Source organism: Tamandua tetradactyla, chromosome 18, assembly GCF_023851605.1.
Source record: "Tamandua tetradactyla isolate mTamTet1 chromosome 18, mTamTet1.pri, whole genome shotgun sequence".
Taxonomy (NCBI): Eukaryota; Metazoa; Chordata; class Mammalia; order Pilosa; family Myrmecophagidae; genus Tamandua; species Tamandua tetradactyla.
This window is the reverse complement of record NC_135344.1, coordinates 24484698-24502028: the sequence shown is the minus strand read 5'-3', so window position 1 is coordinate 24502028 and position 17331 is coordinate 24484698. Positions and strand designations below refer to the sequence as shown.

Below are 17331 nucleotides of genomic sequence, written 5' to 3'. Positions count from 1 at the left end.
GTTAGTTATCTATTGCTACCTAACAAATTACCCCCAAATTTCGCAGCTTAAAACAAGCACTTATCATCTCAGTTTCAGTGGCTCAGGAATCTGGGCCAGCTCAGGGTCTCTCTCAAGGCTGCAGCCAAGGTGGCAGCAAGGGGGCTTTGGCAAGTTCAGGTTTCCCCCCAGGAAAGAGCCATTTTTAAGCCCATGCATGTGGGCTGTGGAGTGAGGTGGCTGGTTGCTGGTCAAGATGGCCCTCAGGTTTCTGCTCTGTGGGCCTCTTCCTAGGGCACCTCACAACATGACAGTCAGCTTCCCTAAGGGTGGATGGGTGAGAGCTTGAGAGAGGGCAAGCAGCAGGAAAGGAGGGCCTATTTTGTAACCCAGACTCAGAAATGACACTCCCATGTTATTTTTGCTCTATTCTACTCATTAGAAGCAAGCCCCTAGACCCAGACCACACTCAAGGGGAGAAGATCACCCAGCAGGCAGCATACTTACAGGGTAGAAGATTTGGCCAAAAATAGTCTGAGAAGGTTTTTATGGATTGAGCGTGAGTGGTCTAGGAACACCAGAGGGGTAGGTATCGCTTCACTCCTGCCAGCATGGGGAGATGCTACGAACACTGAGCACTCACTCACAAAGCTGGAAGGCTCCCACGAGGGGCACAAATAAAATTGAAAACTAATTCTTAAAATCCAAAGTTGGAAAAGGTAAAGAAAACATGCGTATCTCTTACTTATCTGAGTAAATTCTTAGAAGGATTAAAAATATTCAACTTTTCTATTTTTTTAAGTCCTTCAAAAATGAAAAAGCATAAATTCATGAATTACTTTAAATATAACTGTTTTGCAGTCTTCAGGCATTTTGAGAAGACAGGCCCTCTGGCCAGGCTCCCAAGTCATTATAAGCAGCTGTAAGGAACATCCTGTTGCGTGTTTACATATATGAACAACTTCAGGAATTTAAAGATTAAAAGTCAGATCTTATCATACTGCTAAACTAAGGTGGCTGGCATTAGATTCAAGACCAAAAGAAAAAAAGAGAGTGAGAGAGTCATAATTACTTTGGGAATCAGGATTCTGAAGAGTTTGCCAATTCTACTCAAGGCCAGAGAGATGGTTTTATTTAAACTCCAAGATAAACACTTGTCTAATACATACATTCGAATCGCTTAATTTAATTCATTTTAGCCATAGGCTAATGAAAATAATAATGCACACAATATATGAGAAACTATTTTTTTCTATGAACAGTTTTGCCCTAATAGATGTGGCTTCCCATTTCCCTTGCTCCTGTTTTCCAGCACAACTGCCCCTCCTCCTCACCTGAACTGCTGGGGTTGAATCATACCCCCACAAAAGACATATTCAAGTCTTAACCCATGATCCTGTGGTTGTGAGGCCATTCATAGACAGGATCTTTGAAGATGCTATTAGTTTCGGTGTGCCCAGACTAAATGAGGGTGAACCTTAATCCAATGTGAAGTCATGTAAGCAAAGGAAATTGGAGGTGGAAGTAGAGGCCATGCGCCAGGAAGTCAGGCAGCAAGGCAGATGGCCAGGTGACAGAGGCAGAGATGCGTCTCCAAGCCAAGGAACCCCAAGGATGGCAGCAAGCCAGCACCAGAATCCTACAGATTTTGGAGCAAGCATGGCCTACTAACCCCTTGATATTGGACTTGGAACCCCCCAAACAGTGATACAAATTCCTGTTATTTCAACCAAGCAGTTTTGTGCAGTATTTGTCATAGCAGCCCTGGCAAACTGAGACGGTTTCTTCCTAACTGAATAGCAGATGAGTTTTCGGTGGTCTCAATCCTAAGATTGGTCACACCTTGTACATATGACAACTTCCTGGTCTCGGCTATGCAGCTATGAAGTGCTTGGCCTGTCCAATACTTCTTGCTCAAATGGGACCAGCCAGCTGTCGAGGGGCCATAAAACTCAGCAAAAAAATAAAACATTCACACGACAACTGCCAGTCAGACCATGAGTAATCTCCAGGGCCAAAAGGGGGCCTTGAATGCTGATCAGTCTGCTTAAAAATCACTTAGGAAACTTCGGAAAAAGAGGGTCTAGCACCTAGGATGTCTGCTTTTTAAAAGGCTCAAAGCAATTTTGATGTACAGCAGCCAGGATTGGATTAGTGATCAAGGCTGAGTAAAAATCTGAATTTCTGTTCTTGCCTATGGATGGGTTACTTTGATCACATCTTTATTCTCGAGACTTCTTCACACCTGTCTGGAGAGGTTTGATGAATTTTTGCAGCCCTGCACAGGAGTCAAAATTAAAAACAAACAAACAAAAAACCAGAGCCTCCCATGTTGGGGCTATAGGGGCCCACAGAGAAAATCTCTGTACTTTTTCTTTTTTTTTACAAGAGTATTCCAGGCTCAGAAGGTCATGGGAGGTGGGAGTGCTGGACCTGCTTTTAGTATCCCTGTGCCTCAGTGTCCCTCTCTGTAAAGTAGGGGTTACTGTGTCCATTTTACTCATCAGCTTCTGCAGACATGGGGAAGAACACCGTATGGCACACTCCCTCAAGGGGAGAGAAACTACAACACAGATCATTTCAGTTCAGTGTGGTAAGTGCCAGGAGAATACGGATACCTAGAAGACACGGAGCTGGGAGACGTGGTACCTACCCCAGCCTGGGAAGCGCTTGGGAGAGGCTTCAGTCCAGAAGGACGCTGAAGCTGAATCTTAACAAATGAGAAGTGGTATGTCCTGCAGAACGGTCGGTAGGGGTAAAGGTACCCTGCACTCTGTTTAGAATTCTTGCGAAAATAAGATATTGCATGTGAAAGTATTTTGTAACCAGCAAATCACCACACACAGATATGAGCTGTGAAATGATTAACTGAGTTGACCCAGTCCAATGTCCTGGAGTTACACCATTCATTCATATCTCAATCGCTTTCCCATATGTTTCTACTTAGGCATTTCCATAAACCCTAGTGAATTTTTAATGCACTGAATGACATTCCACAGAGAGTAGACCCTATACCATTTGCCTTCCAAGCTACAGTCCTCTGCCTCGGCTGAGCACTAGAATTTTCCCAGGCGCACCCCAGGTTGATTTATCAGAATCTCTCGAGATGTGCAGCCAAGTGTGACAGCCTCATTTATGGAAAAGCTCAGGAAGGGCTGCATACTCACGCATACGGAAAATTCCTCAGTCCCCTCTGGTTTATGCATCATAAGGAAGGATCCAGATGATGCAAAACCATTTGTTTGACTCTGATCTGTAATATAGTTCTTTTATGAAAACAGATTTATCTTCTGAGCGATAACTGGTGTGGGCTAATACTTGTGGGTATTTATGATAACACAGCAGTTGATAGGGTAGGGGGTGGGGAGTGGATAGGATTGGGTAGGGGGTGCCCAGGAGTATGACAGGTGACAGAGAACAGACTGTCCTGGCTAAAAAATGCCCTACAAAGAGACTATAAAATAGATAATCTGTAGATAACACGGGAGAGACTACACCTGAAGGAATGCAGCCATGGATACGATAATATTTAGGTGGATTGATCTTTAACCGAAATACCAACATGCTTAGTGTGGTCTCTGAAACTCAAGGCAGGCACGAAACAGGTTGGCTTAACAAACAATTGGTTTTTGTGTTTCTATTTGTTTTAATAATATGGAAAGGCCTGTCGAGAGTAAGAACTTTTACAACAGCAAAAACACCTGGTAGATCAATGAAGCCATAAGATACCGCTTTACATGATTCACAGGGAAAAAATGTTGAAAAGAAAAGTAAGCATTGGAGAAAACACAGAAGTCAGTTCCTGTGTCCCACATCAAGCAGCCCGTGATGGCAGAACTGTTATCATTTCAGCAATATCACTGGTCTACGGCCCTACATCCTTGCTTCCAATAGTGAGTCTAGCACCAGCTAGAGCTTGTTAGAAATGCAGAATCTCAGCGCCGACTGTATATCCCGACTCTGCACTGTACCAAGATCCCCAGGAGACTCACATGCTCACTGATGTTTGGGAAGGCTTAGGTCTATACTGTGGAAGTGGACTCTTTCTGGGTGCTCCATCCCATCCATGTGTGGGTACCACCTGAGACCAGATTTTCTTTAGGATCCATTTAATTTCAAGTATTCCCCCCACCAACCCCCACTGCAACTTGTTACTATTTCCTGTCCCTAGGGAACCTCAAATCATTCTTCAAGATTGCCCTCAAATGCAATCCCTTCTTGAGAACCTTCCTGAATGCCTCTAAAAGGAGTAACTCCCTTCTCTCTGCACCAGGAGCCTTGCATTTCACATTTCTGTCCCTCATCACTTGAGGCTACTCTCCATCCATCCACTCAGCTAACCATGTGGCAACTACCCCCATCCCCACATCCGCCAGCATTAATCAGAGAGCATGTTTCAGTCAGCGTCAGCCACTGAGCTGCAGCGGGGAAGACGGACTTGGTCCCTGTCCTCAAGTTTCCAAACTCGTGGAGATGGCACACCAATAACCTTGCAAATAACAGGTCACACTCTGACAACTGCTACAAGCAAAGGAGCAGAAGGCAGAACTTGGGAGGGACCTATTTTAATAAGGGTGGTCAGAGAAACTCTGAAAAATGACACAGGAGGAAAAGGAAAAGATAAGGAAAAGCCATTCAGGGGAAGAGCTTTTCAGGCAAGGAAAGCAACAAAAACAGGTCCTAGGACAGGAAAGAGCTTGTCATGCTCCAGAAACTGAAGAAAGATGGGTGAAGTAGGGTCTGAGGACAAGACTGGAATTAGTGGGGAGGAAGCGGGGGCGAGAACATCGATGGCCTGGTGAGCCCGGGAAGGGAAGGACAGGCGGTCACCGTGGAGCTACCACAAGGCTTTGCAGCTGGGTGTGAACATGTCCAGTATGTGATTTGCTGCTCTGAGTTGGGAGTGGGCAGGGTGGAAATGGAGACATCAGTCAGGAGGCTACAGGGAGAGTCCAGGAGAGGAATGACAGTGGAAACAGAGATAAATCAGGTGGATTCAAGGTCTTCTGAAGGCAGAAGCAGCAGATCTTGGTGACAGGCTGGAAATGGGGATGGGAGGGGTGCAGCGTGGAGGTGAAGGGGGTCAGGGTCCGAATGCAGAATTGCGGCTCAAGGCCCAGCCTGAGAGGACCTGTCTTGGAAAAGGGTAGGGCTGGTGGAGCAGCAGGTCTGGAAGAAAGACCAGGCGTTCGGTGCTGGCCATGTGAAAATAACACAAGAGAGTCATTTTGAGAGCCTTGGAAAATCTTCCTTGTACCTTCCCACCAAAAAACCAAAATAAAAACAAAAAACTACAAGGCACTGAAGATACAGGAGTTGCAAAAACAGTTTGAATATACAACTAGTCCCCAAACTACAAACACTTCTGTGTTCCAAAAGTTCATTTCTGGGTGGTTCTAGATAATATACTAGGCACGCAGTTAAATTTGAATATTAGATAAACAACAAATACTTTTTAGTATACGTACATTCAAATATATGGGTCATACTTATGCTTGCCAAAATAAGCTAGTACATACACCATCACAGGGCTGACTAAGTACCACATGTGAAAGTAAAGTACCTTATAAACAGAGGCAATGCCATTTTGTTATATCAACATTATTTGGCAGAGTGGTTTCGTTTTTAGGCTTGGTCACACAAACCAATTTAAATCCCTTTTTCAATGAGAAATTCCCTGACTTTAGAGAGTTTTCATTTACTATAACTAGCCCTTTCCTGCATTTGCTAATAAACATTTTGAGCCCTGTCATAGTACCATAGATGCCCACTGTCATCTTTGTCCCAAAGCAGGTTTATGCCATTATTTGAATGCTTTATCTCTCAAAAAATACATTTCACAAAAATGAAAAGGCTGATGCTAATGATGAGAAGCCTGTGAATCTCCTTAAAGCCAACTCTATACTGCCAAACTCTCAAAGTCCTATGTCTCTAGCCTACATGTCTTAATCTACCAAAGGCTGACCTCTTCACTCCTGGGTGTTGCAGCATCTCAAACTTAACATGATCAAATCTAAATTCTTACTCTTTCAAACCTGCTTCTCTATCCCAGAAAGTGATACCATCATCTTTGGTTACTTCTTTTAGAAACCTTGGTCACCCAAAACTTTCCTTCTTTACTCTTCAAAACCAATCCATCACCAAGATCAAGATTCCAGTTCTGAAATGTAGCTCCTACCATCCACTTCCGCTCATCTCCATGCACACCATCCTGGCCCAAGCCCACCTCATGTCTCTCATGGACACTATGGTAGCCCCATAACTGGTGCCCTCCCTGCAACTGGTCTTTGTCCCACCTTCCAAACCCATTCTCCACATTGCAGCCTGAGTTAACTCAAACCTGAAATCAAATCTTGTCATTCCACTGCTGTTTCAGTTTGTTAATGCTATTGGAATGCAATATACCAGAAGTGGAATGTCTTTTTAAAAGGGAATTTATTAAGCTACAAGTTTACAGTTCTAAGGCCATAAAAATGTCCAAACCAAGGCATCCAGGGAAAGATATCTTGACTCAAGAAAGGCCGAAGTCAGTCACATAAAAAGGTACATGATTGGCATCTACTGGTCATTGTTCCTGGTTTGGTTGCTTCCGGCTTCTGATGCCAATGATTTCCTCTCTAAACATCTGTGGGCCTTCACTTAACTCCTCTGGGTCACAACTCTGGGTTTTGGTTTGCTTAGCATCTCATTGAAAGGCACATAGAGATATTTGCTGGACTCTGCATCTCTAAACATCCCTGTCTAGGCATCTGCTCTCTCTGTCGGCACTCTAAGCACCTCTAAATGTCTGCATCTCTCTTGGCTCTGAAGCAACTATGTCTTCTCCAAAATGTCTCCCCTTTTATAGACTCCAGTAAACTAATCAAGACCCACCTTGAATGGGTGGAGTCACATCTCCATCTTCAAAAGGCCACAACCCACAGTTGGGTGTGTCACATCTCCGTGGAGGTAATCTGATCAAAAGATCAGATCTACAATTGAGTGGGTCAACCTTCATGGAAACAATCTAATCAAAGGTTCCCACCCTACAATACTGAATCAGGATTAAAAGACATGGGTTTTCTGGGGTACCCAACACCTCCAAACCAGCCCAACTGCCTACTAATATGTTGATGTATTCAGCCATAAAAAGGAATGAAGTTCTGATCCATGCTACAACATGGATGAACCTTGAAGACATTATGTCAGTGAAATAAACCAGATGCAAAAGGATAAATATTGTATGACTTCACATATATGAAATATCTAGAATAAGAAAATTCACAGGGGTTAGATTAGAGGTTTCCTGTGGCCGAGGAGAGGGAGAAATAGGGGCTTATTGCTTAATGGGTATGGAGTTTCTAGTTGTATAATGAAAAGGTTTTGGGAATGGATGATCATGATGGCAGCACAACATTATAAATGCAATTAATGCTGCTCAATTGTACCCTTAAAAATGGTTAAAATGGCAAATTTTATGTTACATATAGGTAAGCACAATACATTTAAAAAAAACTACATCAACATCTTCCTATCAGGTTCCCTACAGCTTGACTACTGGCACCTCATCCCATGCCTCTCGGCTACCCAATCACTCCACCCCAGATGCCCTGCCTTCACCTAGTTCCCTTAGTTCCTAGAACCCAGCACCAAGCTCTCACCACCCCAGGGTCTTTGCGCATGCTGCTCCCGTTGCCTCACCTGCTCTTCCTATGACTGGTGCCTTCTCAGCCTTAGGTTCTCAGCTTAAGTATAATCTCCTCAAGAGAACCTACCCACCACTTTAAAGGAGGCCCTTGTTGTGTCCTTGGTAATGTCTTATTTTCCTTTCAGGCGCTCATCACAGAGTGTAATTCTAATGTGGATGTATTTCACATCTTATTTTATATTTTGTTTAATATCTGCTCCCACCAACAGCAACCCTGTGAGTGCCATTAGGGAAAGATCATGCTCGTTTTATTCATCACTGTATTTACTACCCGTGCCTGGCACGGAGCCTGGAATGTCGTGGGTATTTAAAAAGTAATTGGTGAATCACTGAATGGAAGAAAATCATTAGGTCATCAGAAAACCATCAATCTTTCAATTCATTCACAAACTTCGAGGATTTTGTATTCGGTTGTGAAAGGGAAGAAATTAATGTGCATGTATTAAATTAGGACAAATACATAGATAATTTTTAGCTCTCTGGGCACAATTTTTTATAACAAGCAAGTCAGTGTACTGTTGACTACCACACACATTTAGATATCTTGTGTTTTTTCAAGAATACATCAAGTGCAAAAGCACCATGCATATTCAGCAATGAAGAAAAATGAAGTACTGATTCAAGCTACAGCATGGATCAACCATGAAAACTTTATGCTACATACAAAAGACCACATATTGTATGATTCCATTTATATGAACTGTCCAGAATAGACAAATCCATAGAGACAAAGTACAATAGAGGCTGCCAGGGGGCGGGAGGAGAAGGGAATGGAGAGTGGCAGTTAAAGGGTTCAGGACTTCTTTCTGGAGTAATGAAAAGCTTCTAAAATTCTAAAATTGATTATGGTGATGCTTACACAACTCTGAATATACTAAAAGCCACTGTTAAAAGAATGAATTGTAAGGTACAAAGATTACATCTCAATAAAGCTGTTTTGTTTTGTTTTGTTTTAATAACCTGTATACATGGAGGTAGGGTGGTGCCTGAATTTGAGAGAGGTTGGGAAGAGTCCTAAAACAGCTCAACCACAGTTAGACAAAGGACTGTGGAGGGTGGGGTGAGGGATGGAAGGGAGATGGACTCCAACGGCAGCTCCGCCACCATTCTTCTATTGCAGCAGAAGCCTCCCGGCCTACCCCCGAGTACTTACAGACCAGCTACCTCTTCCAGTAGACGTAAAGACCTCTGTTGGAAGAGAGGGTGCTGCTTCCTCCAAATCACCTCCTTTTTCAAACAGCCCTCATCCCACACCAAAGTTGGAAGAAATGCTCTTATGATAAATACAGTTAAAATTCCTTTAGCCAACCTGATTAAATACTGCATATGCGTATTCTCAAGAATCTTTTTATAACTGATCAGAATGTGCAGTCCATTGAATTCACAGCATTTAGAAACTCGGATTTCTTTTTGCAAGCCCTACTAGCAAGGTTATCTTTGACTCCTCCCATTCTCTCACACCCCACATCCAATCTGCCCAGAAATCCTGTTGGCTGTGCCTTTCAAATATATCCACAATCAATCAAATTACTTTGTTACATCTATGCCTCTCTCTCCCTCCCTTACCCTTTCCTACTCCGAACCCACCTTCTCTTCCAGAATCTGCTGTGTTTAGCCTCCTAACTGGTCTCCCTGCCCAGGAGCCCTTACTCCTGGCCAGTCTCCACAAGGCAACCAGAAGGCTCCTTTTAAAACCCAAATCGGATCACCCCACTGCAGTTAGCAACATGCTGCATGGGCTAGTGACCCCTTCCCAGAGTCAAGGCCAAAGAGACCCTCTGGCTGCACCTGCCGTCTGGCCTCATCTGCCTCTCCGCTCTCCTCCCCCTCCCTCCCCTCTCTCTCCCCTCCCATGTCTGATGAACAGCAGCCTCTGCCTTCAGGCCTTTGCACCCAGTGACCTGTGCCCTCACTGGAACATTCTACCCCATCTTCATCACTCACAATGTCACCTCTCAACAAGGCTACATCGACCACTCTATGCAAAACTGTAAGCGCTCCCTTACCCTCTCATTTTCCTTTACCCTGCTCAACTTTCTCTTTTTTTTGGGGGGGGGGGGGTGTACACAGTCTGGGAATTGAATCCGGGTCTCCCGCATGAAAAGGCGGGCATTCTAACCACTGAACTACCCGTGCACTCCTCAACTTTCTTTTTTAATTCCCTGTAGCACTTACCACCCTCGAACATACTACATAATGTACATATTTATTATATTTACTATTCACTGTCTCCCATCTCTAGAATGTAAGTTCCTTTTGGGCAGGCTCTGCTTTGTTCACTGATATCGGCCGAGTGGCTGGCACAGAAGATGTGCTCCATAAATACCTGCCGAAGGCCAGCCTGGCTGGACAGATGGATGGATGAGGCCTAGGTGTGAAATTCAGCCTTTGTAAGGCTCTAGGAAGTAGCCAGTTATGGAGGGGCCTCTGGGGAATGACTTAGCAGACAGGAAATCCTACTATAGGAGAAGCCCCTGGTTGACTGCTTTGGCCATTCGAGCTAGAATGCAGGAATGAGTACAAGGCCAGAGTTTTCTCCATCTTTAAGTACTGATCCCAGTCCTTGAATATCTCAAAGATCCAAAACACTTTAGATGCCATGAAGTCGGCACTCTCCCAGCCTGATGGGTTCACATGAACCTTTGAGAATTTTCACAGTGTTTCTTTATTGAAGGGGAGTGTTTGTGACCGAAGGGAAAATTCTAAATATTCTCAATCAATTTGAACTGTACGAGTAATATATCAAACCTCTGGAGATTAGCAGTGAAAGATCCAATATCCTTTTTGGGGTCCATGATTGGCTTGGAAAAGGAAAGTGGAATGAGGCTCAGGGACGGTGGTATTTTGGTTTGGTCCCAAGGTGTGTTTTTCCTCACATTTTATCCTGGTCCATTCCCCATCCCTTCCTCCATGTAAGCTCTGGGGGGAAGTAAGAACTATTTTCTCTGCTACCCAGTGTCCTCTCTGGAAGGTTGCAGAAGCCGCCCAGCAGGGGGTCTGGGGGGTCATAACTCAGGAACTTTTACAGCAGCCCTGGTGCTGAGTACAGTGTTAACCAACCACAGGCCAGCTGGGTGATAGAACAGCGAATGGAGGTCAGTGAGAGCTGCTGGGATGAAAGGAAGTGTGCGGCTGCGCCACCAGGCTTCCCCACAACCCTCCTCCTTCCACGATGGCAGGAGTTCCCTGTGCTCCTATCTTCAACTGCTCTGGAGGAAAGTGTGATATTAAATGTGAAACATCCTTGTCCACAAACCACTCTCTATGATGGATAAAACTTTACCAAACTGAATGAGATCTCGAATACTCTAGTGAAGTAAATTTCCATGTTAAGAAGGTGAGATCACAAGGAATGCCATCCACCTCAAAAAAGGAGATGTTTCAGTCCCCAAAACAGAGCACAACCTTTCAAATAACTCACAATCTCTGTAGTCTAGTGAACCACCATCCTTAGCTTCCTTTGTTTGATAAAAAATTCTGGAGGTTTATGTAGCAGCTGCTCATGCTCGACCTATAGGAACCATGCATTTATTTTCCAGTGTGAATGTACGGCCAAGGTTTTCCAACATGAACTGTGCAAAACATGGCCCATCTCCCCACATGGGGACTATGTCAAATGGCTATTTCCTTAAAGAAAATGTTACGTGTTTCTTGTACATCCGCAAGACACATCACACTTTAAAAAAAATAATGTATCCACCTCCTGGGACTTTTCCAAACAGCAAGAATTGGGGCATTAAACACCATGTGAGGACACTGCTGGGTGCCTGAGTGGTTCCCATGAGGACTGTCAGGTTCAACTCATTTTGAGTAAAGGTTAGAAAATTGACTTCAAATATGGCCTGCCCTAAATCAAACAAACCTCAACTCAAGTGGAACAAAAGCCACTTAACCAAGAGACAAAGCCATAAACAAAGGGCCTATAAAAAAAAAAAAAAAAAAAAAAAAAGACCAGAGCTCCTAGCCAAAGGTCAAGCTCCACGACTCAAAGCAGAAGCCAGGCTTCTCTGTCACCCATGCAGAGAGCTGCCACCCCTGCCCAAGGGCTGCTCCAGAATAAGGAAGAGAACCCCACCCCAGGAGTCTCCTCCCTCCCCTCCTCTTCCCTCCCCGCCCCTCCCTCCAGGCCATTCTCTTTGCTTTCACTTCCTTTTCTCTTTCTTTCTTTCCCACCCTCCCTCCTTCCCTCCCTGGCCCCCCCCCCCCACTTTCTTTCCCTTCTAATAAATACAACTAGAACACAGGGGGTAATCACAAGTCTAGAGCCTAGAGTAGGGATTCAAACCATTTTTAACGATGAACAGATAAATGGGATTGCACCAAGATGCTCTGTCTGTCATTAGCAGCACTTACCTGGGCTCCACAACTAAGAAAAGCATGCAGAGAACACTGATCCTTTAAAAAATAGACACAAGGTTCAGCAACTCCTAAATGAGTTCTGAATGGGAAGTAATAATTAAAAAAGAAAACAAGAATATGGAGGGTGAGGGAGTAGAGAGATGGACAGGAGGTGAGGGGGAAATAAAGGGGGCAAGAGCAGAGTTCAGTGTGGGCAGGGAGAGTAGCAGCCAGGTGAGGGAGAGGGTGGGGCCCCCATGGCTGTGGCTTCGGGCAATACAGGAGGGCATCATGCACCCCAGCTGCCAATGCTCCTGAACGCCGGGCCTGGGGGGCCTGAGCTGGGGGACTCTTTCTTTCGAGTGCCTGGCACAAAACAGGCACTCCTTAAATGTTCGTAAAACAAACAAACGTTAACATGCAGAGTCGTGCCTGTTTCCTGCAGAACCTGGGAGAAAGGCAACTGCTGGGGAGCAATAAATATTTAATGAGGATATCAACAACAACACACTAATATTAATGACCACCTTTCATTGAGCTCTGTGCAAAGCACTTTACATAAATTATCTCCTTTGGCCCTCATCACACAACTTTATGAGGCGGTACTACTATTATTCCATTTTACAGACAAAGAGACTGAAGCTTAGGAGAGAGCAAGTCACTTGCCCTAGGTTACACAACGAGGAGGCAGAGAAGCCCAGGCTCCAACCTGGGTCAGAAGACTCCAAAGTGAGTGCTCCCAACCTCGACTTGGCCGCAGCCTCTGGGCTCAGTGCTCACTGGTACCAGTTGTCAAGCAGAGTTGTGGATGGTTTGGGCAACAATTTATTAGACGATGCAATGCTAAAGGTATCAGTAAAAGCACTAACACATCCTAAATGGTCAGATGATAAAAAGTCCTTTGTTTTCCAGGAATAAGCATGAGAAACAAGGCTGGGTTTTTTTGTCTATTTAATTAGACTTCCAGATCTTCCTCCCAAATCCCAGCTCTTCAAAAGGTTCCAGAATGGGTATTGCTTTTAGCTGGGCACAGGGATGGGGATTCATTTAAGAGAATGAAGAAAGAGAAGGTCTTTTCTTCTTTTTTTAAAACTCATTTGACAGCAAATGAGTTTTTTCCTTATCTTAAAAAGTAACAAAAGTCCTAGAGGCATGAACACAATTAATCGAATTGAACGATGCCCACAAATGGACCCAAAAAGTCACAGAATACCTAAAGATACCACAAAGAAAAGCTGCCCAAGATTAATCTAGAAGCAAATCCTAAAATAGAATGCTTTAAAAACTTTGGTCACCTCTCTTTAGAGATATGAGGTATGGATGGACCCCATAAAACTTGTTCTGGTACCTAAAAAAGCAAGTTCCTCTGCATTCATAACAGCATTTCTCTTTTATAAGAAACATGATTGAAACTAAAGACCAAAGATAGCTAGATAAAAATCTCTCTAGAATGAATTGTATTCCATGAATGTAGCTTATGAACAACTAAAATGGAATTAAATTGGTAAGGCAACAAAATATTAAAACTTTACACCAAATACTTGGGCATCCTCATTTCTTAAAAAAAAAAAAGTTTAACAAGGAAAAAACACCTACTATGTACAAAGAACTTTCATATATTCTCTTATTTAATTCTCTCAACAACCCAAGTCATCTTTTTTTTTTCAACAGATGGACAAACTGAGGTGTAAAAAATATAACAACTCATCTAAGATACAATTACTAAGGTAAAGAACTAAAATCAATGGGCTCCTCAAGCTGCCAGGCACCTAAAATAACTCAGTTGGCAGAGTTTTAGCCCCAAGGTCCAAAGGTTCCTGATTCTACCATGGCTTTCCACAGGTTTCTGTCACCATAAAGTATTACTACTACTTTCGGCTTTGAAAGAGAGAATAAGGAATAAGCTACAGGTGGAGCTGGTCTAGGTTCTAATGCTAAGGTCCCAGACACCAAAATCCCTCCCTGGTCCTGGAAAGGGTCTTGAACTTGCCTTACACCATAAGGCCTACCTTTGTTAAGCCATTTGCTTTATCTAGTCGCTATTTCAGAGTCAACATTAAAAACAAACAACCAACCTTATAGTTCTACCACTAACATGTATTAATAAAAAGTGCACACAGGTATACTTTATTTTTCTTAAAACAAAATCCACAAGGAAAGCTGGAAAGTGGCTGGCGCTGCCCTGGCCGGCACCACGTCACCAGCAGGCAGCTGCAGGCAGAACTCTTGGCACCCGACTATGTACACAAAGAATCGCTAAAAATGACCAGGCTGAGTGTTTACTCGAACGATTTAAAAACAAAGCACAAGCACTAGAAAATGGCAAATGAAGAAAGTGGTTAAGATTTCTTACCTAAAATCAGAACAAGGAACTCTACACTATGTAACGAAAATCATTCAGAGAATTCGGAGGACGAACTGCAAGCAGGCATGATTTTTCCCTCTGAAATTAATCAGCTAATAACCATTATTCTTTTGCACAGTATATGCACCTATAAAAGTTTTAATAAAGACTTCAACAATAGGTCCAGAATTAATGAATGACATTTTAGGTGTTATACCAAACAACTCCTTAGAAGTGAAAATTACAACTTTACATCTTGTGTGGTTTCCCCATTTTATATGTGTTTGTACCTACTTATCGCTGAAGTCGCACACATCTTTTTGAATTTCTGTTCCTAAAAGCACTTAATCCTTGTCAATAACCTACCTGCCTGTACTGTCTCCTTTAATCCTAAAGGGTTGGGGGGCAGAACTTTGGCTGCAACACAACCAGGAAGATGGGAGCAAATCTTTTTCTCCAGCCAGCAGGGCGGGCAGCTTCCGGGAGGGGAACTCAGCGTCCAGAGCCCATTTGGGGCCAACCAGAGGCGGCACGGGCAAGCCATGGGGTCCGGGTGGTGTTGAGGGAACTTACTGGGCGAAAAGGAGGCCCAGATCCCCGGTCCTTGCCCATGCCCGCTCTCCCCCCATCCCCTGTTGTGCTTCCCTTCTGCATCTCTAATTCGCCCCTCTACAGCTGTCACCCGTCTGTGCTCCCGGCCAACCCCGGCGGGCACGCCTATACAGCCCCGCGGAGAAGTTGAGATTACACTACAAAGGCTTCTCTTTCACTTTGCGGGGTGGTGGTGGTAGAGAGGTGGGGAGTTAAAGCACTCGCCTTTCCATCAAACACCCCCCCCACCCCCACCCGGAACAAGAGGCCACTCGGCAAGCAAACAGCGAGGTGACAGCGCGGAGCATCAAACTGGGGAGGGAACCGAAATGGCCCGTGCCAGGGCCGTGGGAAGCTGGGCACACAACCCTACGATCACCGGAAAAACACTGTCCATTTTCCCCGTCACCCCCCCCCCCCCCGGATCCGCATACAAGGGCACGGGAAATGACTGGCGGATGCCCTGGCCCCGCAGCTGGCGCGGTGCAAGCGTCTCACCCCACCCCTCCCCGCAGCGCGGCCACCGTCAGGTGCATTCGATCCGCAGGTCGCTTTCTGACACGAGGGCATCGATCCCCAAAGGGAGCTCCCGGCAGAGCCCGGCCACGGGGTACTCCCAGAGGGGCATCGGCCACCGCGGGGCACTCCCCAAGGGGCCGCACGCCCTGCCTGGCCGGACCCTCGGAGCTTAGCCCTAGACGTGTGCGCAGCCCACCAGCGAAGGCAAACGCCTCCCGCGCGCTCGCCCACACCCGGGCCCCTCTCCTCCCGGCAGATGAAAACCCCCAAGAACCTGACCAAGCGCTGCCTCCCCGGCCAGTTCTGCCTCCCTCACCCCTGGCAGGCCGTGGGGGCTCCCAGAGCCCCGACGCAAATCCACCCGAGCCTGAGGACGCGGACAGCTGCTGCCACCGCATCCTGGATCCCCGGAGCTCGCCGGCCCGCGGGCGGCCGGGAGACCTGTGGAAGCCCGCGGGGCCGGGGGCTCGGGTGTCGCGCCCCTCTCTTACCTGGCGCTCGCTGGGCCCCGGCTGGGGCATCCGCCGGGTGCGCGCCGTCCGAGCGCTCGCTGCGCACCTGGCCGCCGCTGCCCGCCCCAGCCCCGGCCGCCGCGCTAGCGCTTCATGGCGCACGGGGGCTGGCCCGGGGCCCCGGGAAGCGTGTCCGGTTGACCGCGGCTAAGGCAGCTCCTCCGGCTCTGCCGCCAGTGGCTCCCCGCCTTCCTCCGCCCCGGGTCCGCGCGCCCTTCCTCAGCGGCCGCCCTTTTCTCTGGGCTTCCCAGGACCGGCCAAACTGGTTTCACCGCTCCGAAGTGGTGCCTCCCGTTTTCCTCCCGCGGCCGCGGCCGCTGCGCGCGGCTGGGGCTGGGGCTGGGGCTGGGGCTGAGGGCGGGCCCGGCCGTCTGCCCTCCCTCGGTCCCTCCTGGGGGCGGAGAGGGGCAGGGCCGGGAGTCCCGGGGCGGGCAGGCGCGCCCAGCTCCAACCCCGCGCTTTCGGCGCTCCCGGGCAGCAGGTGGGCACCCTCGGCGTTCCCCGAGGGTGTCACCTGATTTGCAGGCCCGGCGCCCGACAGCTTCGGCGGCTCTCGGCTCCCTGGCCCTCCCCGCCTCCCCCCGGGGCCGCGCTCGCCTCTCTGCTCCACCCGCCCCGCGTCACTTTCCCGCCGCCCTCGGCCGGACTGGCTGCCTCGAGGGGTCGGTGACCCCGCCGGCCCGGAAAGCTGACGGCCCGCGCCCGCGGGGGACCTCAGCTCCCTCTGTAAGAGGAGCTGTGCTCTCTCAGTGCCAAGTCACGTGTCGGACCGGTCACCGAGCGCGCGTGGCGGTTCGCGGCGTGGAGGACCGGGGCAGAGACAGTACCAAAAGATGTCGAGAAAACTTATCCTGTAATTGCAGCAAGCTGGCATTCTGCTCACGTTTATGGGTTTGGGTTCAAAAGGAACTAAGGTGCAGCATGTGAACCGCTCAGTGTGCTGGAAATTTTGTACTCGGTGCATAGTAGCTGGCTGGAATTAGGGAGTGTGAACCGCGCCTCCCTGGCAGTATGTACATTGCCATGCCTTACACCTATAACTTTTCATGCAGTGGACTTTTGTTGCTCCTATTGTGGACAAGTCAAGGGATATGGATGGAGAGAAGTCAAAGAGAGATCAAACCGTTTCTTCAAAATGTAGCCTGGGAGCTAGGATTGATATACAAATTCAGTGCGCTGAGAATTCGGATTCTCAGCTGGAGGATCATGAAGTCTGCATAGAGGAGGTGGTGCTTGAGGTGGGACTCAGGTCCACATTTGTAAGGTAGAGTTGTCTGGAGAAGGCATTAGAGTAGAGGCGCAGGTGGTCCACTGTTTTCACACATATGAAAGGATCCAGTTGACATTGTTAAACCCAAGAC

At 46.8% G+C, this 17331-nt stretch overlaps 1 protein-coding gene across 1 annotated transcript in view; it reads right to left on the bottom strand.

The window, feature by feature from the left end:
* The window catches only part of ATP8B1 (ATPase phospholipid transporting 8B1), a 127557-nt gene extending 111532 nt beyond the window's left edge, over positions 1-16025 (bottom strand). Inside the window, exon 1 of the mRNA XM_077135377.1 lies at positions 15950-16025. The gene's annotated coding sequence lies outside the window, so the exon portion shown is untranslated. The remainder of the gene's footprint in view (positions 1-15949) is intronic.
* Between the last annotated feature and the right edge of the window lie 1306 nt (positions 16026-17331).